This window comes from Lactuca sativa, chromosome 6, assembly GCF_002870075.4.
Source record: "Lactuca sativa cultivar Salinas chromosome 6, Lsat_Salinas_v11, whole genome shotgun sequence".
In the NCBI taxonomy this organism is placed as follows: Eukaryota; Viridiplantae; Streptophyta; class Magnoliopsida; order Asterales; family Asteraceae; genus Lactuca; species Lactuca sativa.
Window position 1 is genome coordinate 148,042,290 of NC_056628.2, and position 8,798 is coordinate 148,051,087.

The window sequence follows — 8,798 nt, forward strand, 5'->3', positions numbered from 1 at the left end:
ATGGAGAAAGTTATTTTTACACAACACTAAGGATTTACACATGGCTGAACGAAGTCAAACCATGATCGATAGAGTCGTCGAAGTTGGCATACCTCGACATGATATAAGATGAAGATTGATAGAGTCATGCGCCGAACAGGCACACAAGTTCTAGGCGTATCGGGTTTCGTCCTTTGTATCACTGCCGTGGATACTTGGACCGATAGAGTCTACGCGGAACTATAGAGAGTCCTAAGTGTTTCCGAGTAGAGTACCTTTTCATGAATGGATTCTCACAAGGCATTTCTATAATTGTTTAACATATACTAGTCATGTATAATTAAGGTGGGGAGGACTATCGACTGAGCGACTCCGCCCTAAATCCACAACCAAACGAGGAACAGGAACTGAGGCGGAATTCACTCACTCTAGGTCTATCCATCTTAACTATACATGGTCGTAACGTATATGTTTAGCCATTATAGTTTTACCTGATGAATTTTAAATTTTATAACGGTGCTGCGACTTTCGCCTTATTGGGGAAATATTTACATTTTGAATTAGTCTTTTAATGTTTTCAGTTTAGTTATCTGAGATCGAAAGACGTACCAAAAATCTACCGAGTTTCTTGATGCTTCTCCCTAAGCAGTAGAGTCAGACTCCTCCTGTGTCCTTGTCTTTTCCTTCGGTTGGGCAATCCCTTTTGAGGTGTCCCTTTTCACCACATAGGTGACAAACTATATTGGTCGCCGCATTAGTGGTTGATGTAATAAACTCAACCGGGGCTCTGCAGGTACGTGAGGTGTGCCCCTTACTGTTGCATCTAATACAGTGGAGTTCCCGACATATACCATGATGATGGTAGCTGCACTTGCGTAGTGGGGAAGGTTTCCTAGATATGGTCTCCTTGAAGTCGGGAGGGAGGGATAGATAGGGGTATTGACTACCTCAGCTCGTTGCCCTTCGGAAGGTCCTTGAGCCGAGGTACCTCCCTCCTCGATCTTGAGTTTTCTCTTCATTAGATTTGAGTGAGGTTCTTGGGCAGCTGGGTATGCAGAGGTTGGTTGCTGCTGTCCACTACTAGGATCGGAATTCCCGATAGGGCCCTTGCTAACATTGGCGTTGTTAGCATTCAGGTGAGCCATGACAGCTGCTACGGCTGCCGAGACCGCAACTTGGAACGTAGCTTCATCGAATAAAAGAGTAGGTTTCTTGCTTGTGGACTGGTTACGCTTCTTCGGAGGCATGGTTTTTCCTACACGGAAAGGAATACAAGATAATGAGAGACAATGGCTAACCCTGGACATATCTGTCCCGACTGTATTAGGCATAAATTTTTCCCGTGCCTCGGGTACTGGTTGTCTGAGTGTCGACCTACATCCCTATGATGTAGTCCTGATAATCAAGGTAGGTGTATGAGTATCGGAAAAAGGCCATAAGATGCGAGTCGTTCCTACTATGTTACCTTTATACTGGGAAAGTTTCACTCTCCGGCCTGGAAAGATTTGAGAACAGTTCGGAACGAACACCGCGGAAAGAGAGGCTTATAAAGACTTATGGCTAAATACCCTCAATAGAGGTGCGGGGATCCGCTCTAATCGTGTAACTGGCAACGGGAAACGACGATTTACCAAACACATAGCATGAGTAGTGTGATCACTAACTCACTAAATTGTATTATTTTAAGGGTGTATTAGCGTGACGAACACGAGGAAAAGACAATTCTCGGGTTCCATGTACTGGCTCCCTCTGTCTGCCTCGTATCTTTGACTGAAATCGGCGTTGGTCTCCTCCGGGTAGTTACCTAGGGTTCTCTTCTCGTATGGACATATTGAATCTCTACTCCGCCTTGCTTCCAAATCCCACTCTGGGTGTCATCACTTCATGATGGATGACTGGAAATCTCGGAAGTTTAGGCGAATTTCTCACCGATGCCCCTAAAAGATATAGGCACTTGGTGATTTCAATAGTCCAGACCCAGTTCATTTATTTCCGAACTGGAAATCTTCTCAATGAACTTCTTCGGGGCCGGAATCAACTCTTCTGACAAGCACTGAAGTGGATAGGGTTTTCTACAGGGTTCGTGCGAGAATGGAAATGTCTAAAGAATCCTACGAGGTTATTAACATTTCACTGGATGATCCATATCGAGTCCTGCTACGATTACACAAGGTATAAAAATCATATATAGCTTAGATCCGATAGGCCTTCGAATATGTGATACTACTCTATATCCACATCCCAACGAGGAAAAGGAAGTAGAGCGAAACCACACATTCTTAGCCTATGGGATCCTTATTATATATAACCTTGGGAGTACACTCTCTGTAATTGTAGGTATATCAATAAGGATCTTTTTAATTCTTCACACAGGGTTATCTATGTATCCTAAAATACCTCTATGGTATTTTAATTTCTTGTTTGTTTCTTATCTTCTGAATAAAATTCTGGGATTAGTGTGAATCTTTTAGTGTTCCAAAATACTCGTATAGTATTTTGAATTTATGTTTGGCTCTAGCATTCCTATTTGGTAAGTTTCAGACCTGTTGCAACACCACTATCACTCCCAAGCACACGTTCATCGCATCTTGAATAAATGTAGTTGATCAGGTTACATTTATTCCAGCTTACGATTACATAACTGCCCAGGTTTGATGGTAATGCTCAACATCCGAAGACTTTTATTATTGTTCTTCTTGTGATACTTGTGTTCGAGTGTTTAGGTTCTGGATGTTCTTATACTTTGGTAAAATATGGTTATATTTTAAAGTATAATTCTTGGTCAGAGTGTTTTATTCCCATGTATTTATAGGCTGTATATCTTTTATGAATTGATATACTTAGCTCACTATAAACAATGCTCTGACACCAATCTGTCACACCCCAAAACCGGAACGGCGGAAACGTTTTGGGGTGGATGACGTCATGTCAAGTATCACAACACATGCATTATAGTAATCAAAGTACAACAAAACATTGCATTAATAGTAATAGTTTTACATAGTTTACATTACAATTATCAAAGTAATACAAGTAAATATAATAAATACAACATGGTACTAAGCTATCTTCATCAACAACTCTGGGGATGTACCTGTCTAATGCTGACCTGAGAATACAAGTTATTTGAAAAGAGAGTATCGGCATTTTTACAAATGCTGGTGAGTTCATAAGTATTTAGTGTCATTTCGTTCAAATAACTTTAATAAAAGTGGTAGTTTTAGGGTATCCATTAAGTTAGAGTCCTTTCCAGAAAATCCTATATTTTCTTTAATAAAAGCATGTCTTCTACCAAGACTGGACGAAGTTATGTGGTAAAAAGTAGTTTTCCCTTAATCGCTATCATTATCAAAATACAGAATTTGATTACTACAGAAAGCAAGAGAAATCAGGGAATAACATATGCATCAGCAGTGAAGACTGCTGACTAAGGCAAAAGGAATCTTAGACTCCAGGAGGGTATCGAACAAACGACACGCTTGGCTCAGTCTAACAAAGGGAGACACAGACCCCAGACGGTACCAAATGAAATGTACGGCTAGCAAGGTCTTAAAACAGAGACTATAGACCCCAGACAGTATCAAATGGAAGACACAGCTAGTAAGGTGTAAAACAAGGAATACAGACCCCAGACAGTATCAAACGAAAGATACAGCTAGCAAGGTCTAAAACAAAGAATACAGACCCCAGACAGTATCAAATGAAAGATACAGCTAGCAAGGTCTAAAAATAGGAATACAGACCCCAGACAGTATCAAATGAAAGATACAGCTAGCAAGGTCTAAAACAAAGAATACAGACCCCAGACAGTATCAAATGAAAGATACAGCTAGCAAGGTCTAAAAACAGTGTGACTCTGAGAATGGGTTTTCAGCATACAGTGTAAAGTACAGTGTAAAATACAATGTGAAATACCGTTACCTTAAGGCCATGAATTATAAGGTAACCTGGGATACTCGTAACCATACTAACCGACACTAGAGTACCTGACGCCCTACAAGCGTCTATAAAATATGACATTTGTCACCCCTTGGCTTTGTAGGCTGTGGACTGTAGCTAGCAGTCAGGGTGCGGGGGTGTCAATCCCGTATAGATCTATACACACAATATCCGCTCTCCCTACAGGAGACTCTGGTTACCAACTAGATGACGGAGAAGGCCGTGTCCCAAAGATGCATCCCAAATAGTGGGTAGTGTGTTTCCAATATAAGTGTTGAACTAGAGGTAGATACTCATAAATGAACTGACTAATGTAAACCCATATGACTATGCTTGCATACATAATATATAATTAATGATCGAACGACCTTCGGACGGACATCCGATCACACCAAAACACATCTCAACGAAGAAAAGGAAATAGGGCAAATAAGCCTTCCTAAGTCCTTCAAACATTATTTATATGCATCTTTACAAGCACATGCATACATCTAACTATGTGGAAGTGTTATCAGGTATAAGCGTATAATGAAGTCGGGGCATTCTCAAGTATAGGTGTATCATGAAATGGAGGCGTTCTCATGTATAAGTGTATCACGAAGTGGAGACGTTCTCAAGTTCAAGTGTATCACGAAGTGGAGACGTTCTCAAGTATAAGTGTATCACGAAGTGGAGGCATTCTCAAGTATAAGTGTATCACGAAGTGGAGGCGTTCTCAAGTATAAGTGTATCACGAAGTGGAGGAATTCTCAAGTATAAGTGTATCACGAAGTGGAGGTATTAACTAAACAGAAATAACGCAGTGGTATCTTAACCAAGTAGAAGTATAAAAACATAGACGAAAACTTTGGAAAACCCTTTATATATTAAGAAAATCACGACTTTGTATTCCTTTGTAAAATAAGTTTGAAAATCTTTAAAAATCCTTTGAAAACCTTTCATAAACAAGTTTAAAATGAAACTTTGATTAAACATCATAAGTAAAAGCTGAACAAATAACTACGTTTTTAGAAAACCATTACAGTGTCATTCTCGGTAAAACAGTTTACAGTGTGGTAAATCCTTGTGCATACGGGTTATCAATCACATGTGATTGATATGATAACTGGCATGTTTAACTTGTATTCCCCCCTATAAAACATGTAGAAAACATATAAAAGGTTCATTCAGGGGTATGAACTCACCTGGTGTAAGTGGATCCGACGAAGGTGTCGGTTGGGTGCTCTGTGTCAAGTAAAGACTTGGACACACTTAGTGACCTATTTAACATATGATAACATATGTTCACATACAATTAGTACATTTAATACTAATTAAACAAGTATACGCACTCTAAGGAGCGGAAAACACTTTGGTTAAGTGTTTGGGGTGTCCCGGGTAACTTTTAAGGGCTCGAATGGCTTAGGAATGAAGTTTACTCTTCAAGAGTAAACTCTATACACTTAGTTTACGGCCCTGGCACAACTCCCCATGAGTTTACGGCCGTAAACTCATGGTGAGGGTGTTCTAGGATGCTTAAAGGCCTTATATCAATCGGGGAATTTTGCTAGGTCCAAATCTAAAATGTATGAGTGGATTTAAGGTACTTATATGGACCAAGTGGGAGTTTACGGCCGTAAACTCCTATGGGCACATTTCTTGGGTGTTTTAAGGGCCTAAGGGATAGAGAATAAATCCTACGTAATTTTCCAAGTCAAACGAAGGAGTTTGGGCACCATTTGGGCACCTAATGGGATTTTACGGCCCATGAACCACCCCTATGGGAGTTCACGGCCGTGAACTCCTATTCCTTTGGTTTTATTGAAGTTTAAGGCCCCTAGCTTGTTTGTGGTTGATTCTAGAATTTAATCCAAGGCCATGGGTGTGTTTAAGGGCATTTCTAGCACATAATCTTGAGTTTACTCCCCATGAAGGGGAGTTTACGGCCCAAGCAAGTTCTTGGGCAGTAAACTCAAGTTTACTCTCCAAAAACCCATTCCTAGGTGTTCTAAGTGCGAATATGTAAGCCTAAAAGTCATATCTAAGCCTTAGGGGCAATTTGGAGGGGTTTTGGGGCTTAAAAACCCCATTAAATGGTTTTTACGGTCCAAGAGTGTTCTTGGGTCATAAACACATCATCTTGTACCTATTTTATGCTCCAAACTCGAATTTGCAGGCTAGATAAGCTATATAACAAGTTAGGATAGTTTAGCTACTCGTTTGGGGATCGAAACGGACGATTTTTGTCTCGGGAAAAAGTTGTAGAGAGAGAGTTTAGTGATGTTATGGTTCGAGTACCATACATCAGAGCGGATTGCGAAGTGATGTTATGGTTCGAGTACCATACATCGGAGCATATTGAGGAGTGATGTTATAGTTCGGGTACCATACATCGGAGCGGATTGAGGAGTGATGTTATGGTTCAAGTACCATACATCGGAGCAGATTGAAGAGTGATGTTATGGTTCGGGTACCATACACTGGAGCATATTGAGAAGAGATGTCATGGAATGAGTACCATGGTTCGTAGTGAATGATGCTTGTGGTTCTCCGGTTATCCGGTCATGATTGAGTTCGAAGAGGCGTTCCTTGAGAGGGAGATCGAGAGCTTCTCAAAGTATTTTAGTAAGGAGTCAGAGAGAGGGGAGAATTTCGGTCTAAGTTGAGAAATCAGTCGATAGAGGAGATGTCACCTTCTATGATCTGGGTGGTACTAATTATGTTTGTGTGCAAAACTTGAGAAGCTTGATGTTTAAGTTTTGGGTTTGGGGGTAAACCCTGCAGGTTGTCATTGATGATGATTTTCCACCAGAGCATCAGGTAGCATGCGTGCTGCGAGGCAGTGATTTATCATGAACAGATAGTCAGTTGGGACTGAGATAGTCGAGGACCACATTACACCTATTTGAGTATAGTAGGGTGTATTGTAGTGGTATCAGTGGGGAGTTCAGTCGAGTTTAGCAGTGCAGTGGGTTTTCTATCTATGTTGGGTATTAAATATGGGAGTGGGTCCCTGTTCTTGGGATGATCCATGTGTTAGAACGTTGGTTGATGAGTTGAGGTGGGGGAGTACGATGATTTTGTGGTTCAGTCTATGAGCCAGTGATGTTATTGGACAGTTGAGTTGTTTGGTATTGGATTGGTGTGAGACTTGGAGCGACTTGAGGCAGTCGTGACGAGAAGTTCTTGAGGATTTCATCTGAGGTTCAGAGTATATAAGGTCGATTGATTTCCTTCAAGGGGATTATCGGGCGTTGTGTAGCACTTTCTAGTGGCAAGTGCGATTTTTCTGGTGAAAATAGTTTGTGGGATGGTTGTGTGCCAATTGGTGATGGTTCAAACCCTGAGTGGGGAAGAACCGGGTACCGTATGGAAGAAAGCAGAGATTTTTCAAGAGCGGTTATAAGTGGAGTATAGAGATCAGCAGTAAGAATTCATGAGACCAGAGATATTGGTGATCGAGGAAAGGGGTCAGAGTGAGTTAATGCAGGAAGTACTTGTCTGAGAAGGATGAATGTCTCCACGGCAGGTGGTTAATGGTCAGGAACCTGGTAGTGGTCAGTGTTGTTGCAAGTAGGTAGAGAATGTTTGGGCAGCCAACTCCGGGGTCGGTATGCGTATTCTTGCTGGATTTTGAGCGGTAGGAAAAAGGGTTTCGGAGAATTATCAGCGTATTACGTAGCGTTAGCGTTTTCTCGTATTCCAATTGAGTAATTGGATACACCGAAGTTGCACTTTGGGAAAAATGAAGATCTAATCATAGGGTTCAGAGAAAATGTATTATTGTATCTATATGATGCTTGGGGCAGGAGATCAGTGGTTCTGGCAGGATCTTGTGATGTTCTGTTGGGGTGTTCCGAGGTATCCGGGTATGATATCTTGATTTCGGAGTTATTCGTGAATCTTGAGTTGAGACGACTTGTGGTATATCAAGTATCTATGGTTCTAGTGGGAGCCCTTCGAGTATTGGCATCCAGAGGGATTATTTAAGAGAGTGGATCTCCGCAAGGGTAGGCATTTTGTTATGTCGATTGCCTCCAGAGTCTGTGATGCATATTCGGGTCGAGTATGGGTAGCTACCTATGATAGTCTGCGGAGCATGAGTTAGTGGAGGTAGAGAGTGTTGTGATACCGCGGGGAGCGGTAGTACTCATTAGTCAGAGGGTGTTGTGATACTGCGGGGAGCCGTAGTACTCACTAGTCAGAAGGTGTTGTGATACTGCGGGGAGCCGTAGTACTCACTAGTCAGAAGGTGTTGTGATACTGCGGGGAGCCGTAGTACTCACTAGTCAGAGAGTGTTGTGATACTGCGGGGAGCCGTAGTACTCACTAGTTAGAGGGTGTTGTGATACTGCGGGGAGCCGTAGTACTCACTAGTCAGAAGGTGTTGTGATACTGCGGGGAGCCGTAGTACTCACTAGTCAGAGGGTGTTGTGATACTGCGGGGAGCCGTAGTAGTCACTAGTCAGAAGGTGTTGTGATACTGCGGGGAGCCGTAGTACTCACTAGTCAGAAGGTGTTGTGATACTGCGGGGAGCTGTAGTACTCACTAGTCAAAGAGTGTTGTGATACTGTGGGGAGCCGTAGTACTCGCTAGTCAGAGAGTGTTGTGATACTGCGGGGAGCCGTAGTACCCACTAGTCAGAGAGTGTTGTGATACAGCGGGGAGCCGTAGTACTCGCTAGTCATTGAGAGGTCATCATGATGTTGCGGGGAGCCATAATACTCACTAGATGGCAAGAGAATGTGATGATGGAGTGTTCTCCTATCAGTGTATGATGTGGAAGAGTTTTGGGGCTTGAGTAGCCCTAGTATTGAGTTTTTAGAGCCTGGGTGTTGAACTGGGGGCGAGACTGGGTGGGTCTCCGTCTCTGTCGAGAGATGCGGTGAGATGCGCAAGG